The sequence below is a fragment of the Dermacentor albipictus genome, unplaced genomic scaffold (assembly GCF_038994185.2).
Source record: "Dermacentor albipictus isolate Rhodes 1998 colony unplaced genomic scaffold, USDA_Dalb.pri_finalv2 scaffold_27, whole genome shotgun sequence".
Lineage (NCBI taxonomy): Eukaryota > Metazoa > Arthropoda > Arachnida > Ixodida > Ixodidae > Dermacentor > Dermacentor albipictus.
The window spans coordinates 19,677-32,778 of record NW_027225581.1 but is presented as its reverse complement, the minus strand read 5'-3'; positions in this window follow the sequence as shown (position 1 = coordinate 32,778).

Genomic DNA, 13,102 nt, shown 5'->3' with positions numbered 1-13,102 from the left:
TGTACTTACACAGAAAAGTGTACATGCCACGCCAATAAAACCTGGAGCGAAGCCGGGTGTACCACTTAAAGACACCCACATGTGCACACTGTGGGTCAGTGCGGAAGGCAGATCATATTTTACCACGAAGATGTGGAGGCATGACCAGAAACCACTTGCGGACATCAGAAACGTAATGCCAGAGACAGAGAAGTCCATGCCGAATTTCGAAGTGAGATGCTTGACGGCGCAAAGCTGGGAGATGGTGAAGGAACAGTCGACGGGCTTGAAAGGAAGAAGATAAGAGTACTAATCCAGGCATCCTTGCATTTCTCCGAAGCGATGGCGCAGCCTGCTGGGAACGAAAGTACTTGGTCAACGGCAGAGAGGCTGGCATCGCTTTCGGTTACACTGGTGAACGGGAAAGCGAATCGGCATCGGTGTGGTGGCGGCCAGACCTGTAAACAACGCGGACGTTGAAATCTTGCAACCGCAAAGCCGAGCGAGCTAATCGACCTGAGGAGTCCATCAATGTGGACAGCCAACAAAGTGCATGGTGGTCTGTTATCACGTCGAAGGGGCGGCCATAGATGTAGCGTCGAAATTTACCAAGTCCCAGATTATGGCCAAACATTCCTTCTCCGTAACGGAATAATTCATCTCGGTTATGGTGAGGGTGCGGCTTGCGTAAGCAACGACGTACTAGTCGAATCCAGATTTCCGCTGCGCGAGCAAAGCGCTGAGTCCCACACCGCTGGCGTCGGTGTGTACTTCGGTCGGAAATGTCGGGTCGAAGTGACGCAATATAGGCGGCGAGGTCAGTGGAGGACGCAACTCTTGGAACGTATCGTCACAAGCGCCTGACGAGGCGTAGTCATTCAAGTCACTCCGTAGAACCTGATTCAGGGAGCGGTGATGGACGCAAAATTCCGAGTGAAGCGGCGAAAGTAAGAACACAGGCCAAGGAAGCTGCGAGGGTCTCTTGCGGAGGAAGGTTTGGGAAAACCAGCAACTGCACAGAGCTTGGCGGGGTCAGGAAGAATACCGTGTTTAGTTACTACATAGGCAAGGATGGTGAGCTGGGTTGCGCCAGAGTGACATTTCTTCATGTTGAGCTGAAGGCCGGTGACACTTAGGCACTACAACATTTCCTCCCAACTACAGAGATGGCGCGGGAAATTATGGCGAAAAAATAACCACATCATCTAAGCATCACAGGCACGTTTTGCACTTGAGATCACGGAAAAGCTTGTGCATCATACGTTCAAATTTTGCGGGGGCGTTGCAAAGCCCGACAGGCATGACACGAAATTCATATAGTCCATCTGGTGTTACAAAGCCCGTTTTATGTGGCTTTTAGGGTGCCATGGGGACTTGCCAATAGCCGCTGCGTAAGTCAATACAAGAAAACTCCATGCCTTGGAGACAGTCAAGGACGTCGTCAATTCTCGGAAGAGGGTAAACATCTTTAGGAGTTATTTTTTTAAGACGACGATAATCGACAAAAAATCTATCGATCCATCCTTCTTCTAACAAGAACAACGGGAGATGCCCACGGGCTGTCCGAATGTTGAATGACGCCGCGCTTGAGCATGTCAGCTACTTGGTCGTCGGTAACATGGCGCTCTGTCGCGGATACGCGGTATGGTCTTTGTCGCAGTGGCGCAATGGCACCCGTGTCGATGCGATGACAAGCAGTTCACGTGCGGCCCAAGGGAACACGTTGGCAGTCGAAGGATGAACGGAATTTGTTGAGAACGCGTAGACGCGAGGCGCGTTGAGACACAGACAACGTGTCGGTGATGGAAAGATGTAAAACATCGGGTGAAGTCGGCTCCTGTGCGGGGTTACAGGCCACTCCGGCGACCCCATGAGTGGCGTTGGGGCCAGTTGGCATGTCGATGATGGCAGCAGGGTCAGCACACTGGGCGCGGCCACCGCCCTCCCCACGAAGCAAAGTGAGAGGTAAGGACAATTGGTTGGCGACAAAGAATCTGCTTACTACGGCATGAACATTCAAACGAGCGAAAGGCAGCGGGGAACATTCGCGACGAGCTAAAATTGCAGATGGCGTAAAATGTGCGCTGGCATCAGCAACAATGTTTATGACCCTGTGGCAAGGACAGGTGAGTGCGGTGGAATTGTAACTTCTTCGGCAACAAATACTTTACCTTCAGGTTCGCTAGTGTAAAAGAGTGGGGCACGACACAGCGTTTCAAATTCCAGTTCAGCACGAGAACAGTTGATGACGGCCTTATTAGCGGAAATGAAGTCCCAGCCCAAAATAAGATCGCGGGAACAAGAACACAGCACCAAACATTCGATTATATAGAGGAGGCCGTTGATTACAACGCGAGCAGAACGCGCAGCTGCAGGCATGATGCGGTCTGCGCTGGCAGTAGGAAGTGACACGTTGGACAGTGGCGTCGTGAGTTTTGTGAGCAAACAGCAAAGTACGGCACTAATAATTCAGGCGGCGGCACCAGTGTAGACGAAGGCGAGTGCAGAGGCGCTGTCCACATATACGTCAATAACATTATTCGGAGAAGGGAGAGGCCTTGGTCTCTTCGTGAATGACGCAGTTCTTGCCTCTGGAAGTGCGACGGAAGTCACGTTCCGGCGAAGAAGGACGACGGCGCATCGGCGAAAGGAAGTGGTGTTGAGGCGATGGCGAATGGTGGGCAACAAGATGGCAGTGGTCTGATTAAGAATACATCTGGCCGAGGTTCTGAGACGTGGAGGATGACGGTTACGGGAAACATGGTGCGGCGTCAAAGCAACGGTGGTAGGACCTTGCGCAGCGCCGACAAAATCGTGCAACGCGGTCAGGTACACCACACGGAAAACATATTGACCAGTTAGCAGGAGCGCCATATTCCACTGCAGTAGCGCGGCAGAATGAAGTCAGGAGCTGGACGCAGTGGCACGACCGATGGGGATGGCGCAAAGGTCGGAAGTGGTGGCCGCGCGAGAACCTCGGCATAGCTGAGAGGTGCAGTCACCTCGGGATAAGCAACGGGAGTCGCACAGGCGGAGTCTCGCGAGCAGAAGGGAGAGCTGCGCACACTTGGTCCTGGATGACCTGGCAAAGCTTGGCCGGCACAGGGGTGGGTGAGCACTGACGAACTCTTTCATCGTGCCAAGCAGGGATTCCATCTCAGGAGCCACGGTCTTGCTCGCGAGGGTTTTGTCGGACGCAGGGCGCGCCGCGTGAGAAGGCGCTGTCTGGAGAGCACATCGAAACTCTGGCAAAGCTCAATCACCTGAGAGACACTGCCTGGATTTTTGGAGGTCCAAAAACAAGAAAGGGGCTGGCAGATGGAATGGCACACTGTGGTATAAAATTTTTTAAACAGGGTTGAAGTACCTCAGACAGGCTGGCCAACGTTTCGATAGGTGGACCTATCTTCGTCAAAGGCGGCCTCGTCATCCTCGGCGTGTTAGTTTTAAAGGGTTAGTGCAGTGACGTCACGTGCGGGTGTTGTCGCTGGCGGCTGGTTTTAAAGAGAGAGATTACAAGAGGGAACAGACGCTGTCGTCCGACGTCTGTGAGCCTCATTCTCAAGACGAAGGGACAAGCGCGTGAGAGTGGGCACGCGGGGAGGAAAGAAAAGAAATAGAAGCAGAAAAAAGAGAAAAAAAGGGAAAAAAAAGAGGGAGCGGGGAGCCAGGGCCGTACCAAGACAACAAAAGGGGGGGGGTGAAAGAAAAAGAAAGAGAAAAATGAAATCTTTAAGAAATACGGGGGTTTGGGAGCGTGTTGGGGATGCGAAAGGTTAGGAGGTGTTCAGGGAGAGTCGTTGGCGGCATGTTTTTGAGGCATTAGAACGGCCGGTCAAGCAATAGGTCGAGTAATTTTGAAATAGTTAAGGTGGCGGCGAGGAGTCTGCGGTGCAATGTGTGGGGTGACTGAAAGGCAGCGGCATGGTCTTTCAAGGGGCACTGCCCCACATGCTTAACGTAGGTGTCGTTACGGCGGCATCCAGAAGGCGATACTCTGGGTTGAGGCGCCGAAAAAGGCATATTGACTTCGGAATGTGTTGTTGAGGGGGTTTCAAAAAAAAGGAATAAAAAGGGGGGCAGGGGGAAGGGGGGGGGGCGAAATCGGTATAGCAAACAGGAGGGTGACGCGTACAGAGCGGGCGCGGGAAAGTGTACATGGAAGAAGGGGATCGTACAGTTGGTATAGACGTAAAATCCTGAAAGAGTACTATAAATTGAGTAGTTTTCCTTTTCCTCCGAAATGAAAGAGTAGGTGAGGTTAAGAATTAAAGTTGGCTGGTGGCCTAATGTGTTTTGTGTATTGGTTGGTGATATGAGAGTTTCAGATTTAAGTTACAGCTTTTAAAGACTCTAAGTTGCCGCGTGCCAAATTAATTCCTGTCGGGTGTAGGCAATTAAACTTGTGTATGAGGTATGATTCCGTGTACTTCCTTTCGCGAGGGGAACGGAAATTTGTTTGTAGTATATAGAGCCTTGCTTTGTCAAACATATGTCCATGTTCATTAAAGTGGCTGGCTACTGCTTTGGGTAAATTGTGTTTTGTGTCCGCGCGGTGACCATTGAGTCTTGTATTGATTTGTTGTCCGGTCTCACCTATGTATTGTTTGCTACAAGCGGCGAATTCTAGACAGTAGACTAGATTGCTTGATGTGCAGGTGAAAGCCGAAGTTACCTTGTGTGTGTAATTCGACGCTGTACTTTTACTGTAGTAGTGGATTGAATGTGTTTGCATGTAGAGCACCTGGGGCGACCACAGGGATTGGTTCCCAACTTCTTCTTTTTCTTTAGTTTGGCGTGCACAAGAACATCTTTAAAATTAGTGTTGCGTCTGTAGGCCACTCTGGGAGGGTGGGGAAAAATCTTCTTAAGTTTCTGGTTGCTGGTGAGAATCGGGTAGTATTTACTTAGGATGTTATTCACGTTTGAGAGGAGCATATGAAAGGCATCGTTGGAAATGCCCTTCATGATGTGACGTACCTTCTCCGCTGCCACCATCGTAGGGTTGCCACGCCAGCAGAGGTCGACGATGTCCTCCATGTAGCTGGTGAACTTTTCACCAGTTTGCCCTGATCGGTTCGCAGGCGTTGTTCAGCGCGAAGTGTGCGCACGCCAGGGCGGCCGAAAACTTCTGCGATGACGGTTTTGAAGCTAACCAACGTGGAGAGATCGTCTTTGTGGTTTTTGAACCACAGCTTGTCGACGCCCAATAAATAGAAGCCCGCGTTGCCGAGCTTTAGGGGATCATCCCATTTGTTGGTGTTGCTGGCGCGTTCATACGATTCCAGCCAATTTTCAACGTCTTTCTCATCGGTGCCGCGGAAGATATCAGGATCCCGCTGACGTTAGGCGCCAGCACATGCCATGGCTTGAGTAACCGGTGGGGATGTCGGGCTAGAGTCGTCAGGCATGACGGATGGCAGAGTTCGGGTGCGTAATTCTAGGTTGGGGAAAACCGTAGCACCTCCACCAGATTCTAATATGAATGCAGCGCAAGAGAACAGCAGGCAGCTTGTCTAAACGAGAGCAGTTTAGGCAATCTCGCGCTCGCGGCTCCCGGGCGACAGGCGATGTCGCTGGGGTGCCGGGCATTCCACTTCACTACAATATATATTGTCACGTGGTGGTGACGTGAAGAACACAGTAGCAACACTGTGATAGACAAAACTAACTTTTATTGGGCGAACCTGTGCCCACAAAACAGGCTACACTTATAGCACAACGATAGCGGCGAACACGGTCGGCGATCGTCGAAAAATCTGATCAGCGGTTCAAGCGCGTCGGCTTTTATACACAATCGTCGAATGTTCCAGACTAATCGTTGGGACCCGCGTGCCTTCCATAAAGTTCTACATCTTTCGCGTCAGGCGAATAAATCAGATAACACAAGGTTCGGCAACAACAGACTGCGGATAGAAGCATCGATAACTTTCCAGAAACTTCGGATACATGCAAGCGCGTCCCGCGCTGTGCGATAAGATTTGTTAGGCGGTGAAACCTGGTCGCCCGATAAATATAAATACACGTGTCAATACCCGCCTCTTAAAAAGCATCGTCCCGATGCTACAAAGAGAGCGAAACACAAAGGGACACTTATTAAACATAAGTAACAAAACAACGAAAAGAAATAAAGTGCAAAGGTCAGTTACGCGAAGTCCCAAAGTTCGTCAACGCTGGTGGTAGGGCTTGAGCCGCACAACGTGGACAATTTCAGGTCGTGAGCGGCGCCGCTGTGACAGCGAAATGCCGTCTGGCACGACCTCGTAGTCCAGTGCACCAATACGTCGGATGATCATGTACGGTCCAAAATAGCGACGCAAAAGCTTCTCGCTCAGTACTCGTCGGCGTATAGGGGTCCAAACCCAAACACGGTCACCGGGCTGGTACTCGACAAAGCGTCGTCGGAGGTTGTAGTGTCGGCTGTCGGTCCTCTGCTGGTTCTTGATCCGCAGGCGGGCGAGCTGTCGGGCTTCTTCGGCGCGCTGGAGATAGCTAGCGACGTCGAGATTTTCCTCGTTAGTGACGTGGGGCAGCATGGCGTCGAGCGTCGTCGTCGGATTCCTGCCGTAAACCAGCTTAAACGGCGTGATCTGTGTTGTTTCTTGCACCGCCGTGTTGTAAGCGAATGTTACGTATGGCAGGACGGCATCCCACGTCTTGTGTTCGACGTCGACGTACATCGCTAGTATGTCGGCGAGGGTCTTATTCAGCCGCTCCGTAAGACCATTCGTCTGCGGGTGGTAGGCCGTTGTCCTCCTGTGCCTTGTCTGACTGTAGTTCAGAATGGCTTGAGTGAGCTCCGCTGTAAAGGCCGTTCCTCTGTCGGTGATGAGGACTTCTGGGGCGCCATGTCGCAGCAGGATGTTTTCGACAAAGAATTTCGCCACTTCGGCTGCGCTACCTTTCGGCAGTGCTTTAGTTTCAGCGAAGCGGGTGAGGTAGTCTGTCACCCCGACGATCCACTTATTTCCGGTTGTTGACGTCGGAAAGGGTCCCAGCAAGTCCATCCCGATCTGCTGGAATGGTCGGCAAGGAGGCTTGATTGGCTGTAGTAATCCGGCTGGCCTTGTCGGCGGTGTCTTGCGTCGGTGACAGTCGCGGCATGTCTTGACGTAACGGGCGACATCGGCGGTTAGGAACGGCCAGTAATACCTTTCTTGTATCCTCGATAGCGTCCGGGAGAAACCGAGGTGCCCAGCGGTCGGATCGTCATGTAGGGCGTGCAGTACTTCTGGACGTAGCGCCGACGGAACAACAAGAAGGTAGTTGGCGCGGACTGGTGAGAAGTTCTTCTTCACGAGTAGGTTGTTTTGAAGCGTGAACGAAGATAATCCTCGCTTAAATGCCCTTGGGACAACGTCGGTGTGCCCTTCCAAATGCTCGATTAGGGCTTTTAGCGCCGAGTCACCTCGTTGCTGTTCGGCGAAGTCTTCCGCGCTTATTATTCCAAGGAAGGCGTCGTCATCCTCGTCATCTTGCGGCGGCGGGTCAATGGGGGCGCGGGATAGGCAATCGGCATCTGAGTGTTTTCTTCCAGACTTGTAGGTTACAGTGATGTCGTATTCTTGTAGCCTGAGGCTCCACCGTGCCAGCCGTCCTGAAGGGTCTTTTAGGTTGGCTAGCCAACACAACGCGTGATGATCGCTGACCACCTTGAATGGCCTGCCATATGGGTAAGGGCGAAATTTCGCTGTGGCCCAAACGATGGCGAGGCATTCCTTTTCGGTTGTAGAATATTGCCTTCTGCTTTTGACAATGATCGGCTAGCGTAAGCTATCACGTGTTCATGTCCATCTTTTCTCTGGACTAGGACGGCACCGAGGCCTAGGCTACTGGCGTCAGTGTGTATTTCGGTATCGGCGTGCTCGTCGAAGTGCGCAAGTACGGGCGGCGACTGCATACGTCGTTTGAGTTCTTTAAATGCGTCGGCCTGTGGCGTTTCCCACTTCAACTCGACGTCACATTTAGTCAGCTGTGTCAGCGGCTCAGCGATGCGTGAAAAATCCTTGACAAATCGCCTGTAGTAGGCACACATGCCAAGAAATCTACGCACTGCCTTCTTGTCGGTGGGCTGCGGGAACTTTGCAATGGCAGCTGTTTTCTGCGGGTCGGGGCGTACTCCGGATTTGATGATGACGTGGCCTAGGAATAGCAGCTCATCGTAAGCGAAGCGGCATTTTTCTGGCTTCAGAGTGAGCCCTGATGACTTGATGGCCTCTAGTACTGTGGCAAGCCGCCTAAGGTGATCGTCAAAACTTTCGGCGAATACAACGACGTCATCCAAGTAAACGAGACAGGTCTGCCACTTCAACCCTGCTAAAACCGTGTCCATCACGCGCTGGAACGTTGCAGGCGCCGAGCACAGTTTAAATGGCATAACCTTGAACTCGTAGAGGCCGTCTGGGGTGATGAAGGCGGTCTTTTCACGATCTCTTTCGTCGACTTCTATTTACCAATAGCCAGACTTGAGGTCCATCGAGGAGAAGTATCTAGCGTTGCAGATCCGATCCAATGCGTCGTCTATCCGTGCGAGAGGATATACGTCCTTCTTCGTGATCTTGTTCAGACGACGATAATCGACGCAGAAACGAAGGGTTCCGTCCTTTTTCTTCACCAGCACAACAGGAGATGCCCACGGGCTTTTCGACGGCTGGATGATGTCGTCGCGCAGCATTTCATCGACTTGTTCTCTTATAGCTTCACGTTCTCGCGGGGAAACTCGGTAAGGTCTCTGGCGAAGTGGTCGAGCGTACTCCTCGGTGATTATGCGATGCTTGGCGACTGGTGTTTGTCGAATCCTCGATGACGTCGAAAAGCAGCCTTTGTATCGCCGGAGCAGACTTCTGAGCTGCTGTTGCTTAATCGCGGGGAGACTTGGATTAATGTCGTAGTCTGGTTCGGCAACCATGGTCGCCGGGGTAGATGCGGCGGATTCCGAGAGGACAAACGCATTGCTGTTTTCCAGAATTTCCTCGATGTATGCGATCGTCGTGCCCTTGTTGATGTGCTTGAACTCCTGGCTGAAGTTTGTCAGCAACACTTTCGTGTTTCCTCCGTGCAGTCGAGCGATCCCTCTTGCGACGCAAATTTCACGGTCTAGCAGTAGACGTTGGTCGCCTTCGATGACACCTTCTACGTCAGCGGGTGTTTCGGTGCCGACCGAAATAACAATGCTGGAGCGAGGCGCGATGCTCACTTGATCTTCGAGCACACTCAAGGCGTTGTGAGTACGAGGGTTCTCCGACGGTATCGCATGGTCTTCCGACAGAGTTATTGACTTCGACTTCAGGTCGATGACTGCGCCGTGTTGGTAGAGGAAGTCCATGCCGAGAATGACGTCTCGTGAACACTGTTGGAGGATAACGAAGGTGACAGGGTAAGTCCGGTCGTGAATGGTAATTCTTGCCGTGCACAGTCCAGTCGGCGTTATGAGGTGTCCTCCGGCGGTACGAATTTGAGGGCCTTCCCACGTAGTCTTAACTTTCTTCAACTGGGCGGCGATGTGTCCAATCATGACGGAGTAATCAGCCCCTGTGTCGACTAAGGCAGTGACTGCGTGGCCGTCGAGAAGCACGTCGAGGTCGGTGGCTATTTGTCTTGCATTACAGTTCGGTCTTGGCGTCGGATCACGACTGCGTCGCGTTGACTTGTGGCTGGTATGTGACGTCGTCAGGTCGTCTTTCGTCGTCGCATTCTTTCCTTCCAGACTTCGTCGGGACGGCGGCGTGTCGTTATGTCGTCGAGGTAGTTTCTTCGGCGTCTTCGTCGGTGGCGGAGAATCTTCGACAGTTCGACGGACAGCAACCGCACCTCCATCGGTTGCTGCTTTTAGTTTTCCGGATATCGGCTCGCTGACCGGCCCCGAGCTGGGCCAGTGTATGGTCGGCGCTGCGGCGACAGGTAGCGGCCTGGTGATGGTGAACGCAACGGTCGTCGAGAGCTCCACTGAGTAGCCGCGAGGTAGTCAGCGATATCGCGAGGGCGTTCACCTTGCTGCGGGCGCGGAGCGTTGACGGCGAAACCTCGCAGTCCCATTTCCCGGTATGGATATCGTCGGTAGACGTGACCCGCTTCCCCGCAGTGGTAGCAGAGCGGGCGGTGGTCAGGAGCGCGCCAAACGTCGGTCTTCCTCGGGTAGCTCCGCTGGGCGACGGGTGGGCGCGCTGTCGGCGGCGGTGGCGGTGGTCGACGGAATTGCGGCGTTACAGGGCCCTGGCGCGGTCGCTGAGGAGGGCCTTGACGGCGTACGACGGCGGCGTAGGTCATCGCTTCGGGTTGGGGTTACGGTAATTGAGGTTGCACCTCCGGAACTCCAAGCGACCGCTGAACCTCATCTTTGACGATGTCAGCGATCGAGGCCACTTGAGGCTGCGACGAAGGGAAGATCTTCTGAAGCTCCTCTCATACGGCTGCCCTGATAGCCTCGCTCAGGTCTTCAGAGGCCAGTGATTGAACTCTGGCATAGTTTGTAGCGTTGGTGCGGCGGTCGAATTGCCGGTTTCGCATCTCGAGTGTCTTCTCGATGCTAGTGGCCTCGCGAAGAAACTCGTCGACAGTCTTCGGTGGGTTTCGTACCATACCGGCGAAAAGTTCCTCCTTAACACCACGCATTAGTAGCCGGACTTTCTTTTCCTCGGACATTTCCGGGTCGGCGTGGCGGAATAGGCGGCGCATTTCTTCTGTAAAAATCGTGGTGGTCTCGTTGGGCAGCTGCACTCGGGTTTCCAGTAGTGCTTGGGCTCGTTCTCGTCGTACGACGCTTGTGAATGTCTTCAGGAAGCCGCTTCGGAAAAGGTCCCAGGTCGTTAACGTGGCTTCTCTGTTCTCGAACCACGTCCTGGCAGCGTCTTACAATGCGAAGAAGACATGTCGCAGTTTGTCGTCGCTGTTCCAGCTGTTAAATGCAGCGACCCTCTCGTACGTCTCGAGCCAGGTTTTCGGGTCCTCGAATGTTGAACCGCGGAACGTGGGGGGCTCCCTGGGCTGCTGCAGCACGACGGGGGATGCTTGGGCTGCCATTGGGGTGGACTTGGTGGCAATCTTTCTGGTCGTCTCGGGCAAAAGTCCTTGCTCCGGGGGCAGTTGTTGAAGACGGCGGCTTGCTCGATGGTCCGGGACTGCGTTGGTGTTGTCTTTGCGTTCCGGGCTTGGATCACTGCTTGTCGGGGGCGTCCGGTACATGGACCAAAAGCACCTCCACCAGATGTCACGTGGTGGTGACGTGAAGAACACAGTAGCAACACTGTGATAGACAAAACTAACTTTTATTGGGCGAACCTGTGCCCACAAAACAGGCTACACTTATAGCACAACGATAGCGGCGAACACGGTCGGCGATCGTCGAAAAATCTGATCAGCGGTTCAAGCGCGTCGGCTTTTATACACAATCGTCGAATGTTCCAGACTAATCGTTGGGACCCGCGTGCCTTCCATAAAGTTCTACATCTTTCGCGTCAGGCGAATAAATCAGATAACACAAGGTTCGGCAACAACAGACTGCGGATGGAAGCATCGATAACTTTCCAGAAACTTCGGATACATACAAGCGCGTCCCGCGCTGTGCGATAAGATTTGTTAGGCGGTGAAACCTGGTCGCCCGATAAATATAAATACACGTGTCAATATGTATATATATGTATAGTATATGTTCTAGCTTGTGCCGTCACCGTACATACTGGGGACGGAATCGTTGTCGGCACCGTATAGCTTCATCCGGGTACGTCAAAGACGGAACTTGAAGAATGTATGGATGGCATGTTTGGGCGGATCGTACCGTTGGACGCTAATCCCATCGTCACTTTGGAGAAGTGGACCACCGATGTATCTCGCCCGTACAGAAATTGGTTCTAGGCATTTCTCTTGCGAAGGTTCAACCATCAATGTTACTCCAAGAACAATGTCTTCAAGACACCGCATTGGTCCTTCATGGAGCTAATGTTCGCTAAGATCTCCGGTGTCGTCACAGTTTCAATGGCCGTCTCTCATAGTGACCATAAAGCACTAATTGCTGCAGTCACGTGACAAACGGTAATACAAACATAAAAAGTGCATACTTGAGAATAATTTTTCGTTGTTTTCTTTTGTTCTATATCTCTCTATATAAAGCTCCTCTTGTCATCCACTTTGACAGGGTAGAACAGCTTTGAACTTTTCCGCTATGCTTGTCTGTCTGTGTTCTTGACTTCTCGCTGGAGAGCAGTCGTGCAGAGCCAGTAATAGGCGATAATCATAGCTCACCTGGCAATTGAAATATGTCGTCGCTCTGCTCTTTGATCACAAAACAAACATCCAAAATTGACCTATCACGAATTAGCCCTGGCACAACAGGCGAAGCTAATAGACCCAAACTGTGAAATCGCTATGCACCTTAACGCCCGCTCAGTAGGCAATAAGCAAGACGAAATCGTTCTGCTTCTAAAACCATTCTCTTTCGAATTTACGGTTTTTATGCTCACAGAAACGTGGTATCAATTTGATAGCAAGAGGGTACAGCTGCCTGGTTACGAACTGTTTTTCCTTAGCAGACTTAACAAACGCGGAGGCGGTGTTGCTATATATACTCTCGCGTGCAAAAGGTGCCACATTCTGCCTAACCTTAGTGACGTTACTGATGATTCTGAAGTTCTAACAATACAAAATGAAAATCAAATCCTTTAATTGGTATACCACCGCGAAACCGTAACATGAAAAATTTTACGGAAAATATTGACCAGATTCTACAATAAGCATTACTAAACAAGTGCTCGTTCTTGTGCAGCGGTGATTTTAATACTAGTACTCTAGACCATACCGCTACTGTACATGATTTCAACATGAATATCCTCTCCTGTGGTTTTGTCAACTTAATATAAACAGCAACACCTGTCACATGCACTACTGCTTCGGCACTAAATCTAATAATTACGAACATTGAAACGAGTGGTCTACCTGCTCGTACAATCGCTTCTGATGTGAGCGATCACTGTCCGGTGTTCGTCGTTATTCGTCATGAGAATGCTAAGCGAAATACTGTTAAATAATCTGTTACTGTGCAGCGCAAAGCTGATGCGTCTTTGGAAGCCTTTAAGCACGACATTATGAACATCGACTGGTCCTGTGTGCTGCAGAAAAGGGATGTGAATGA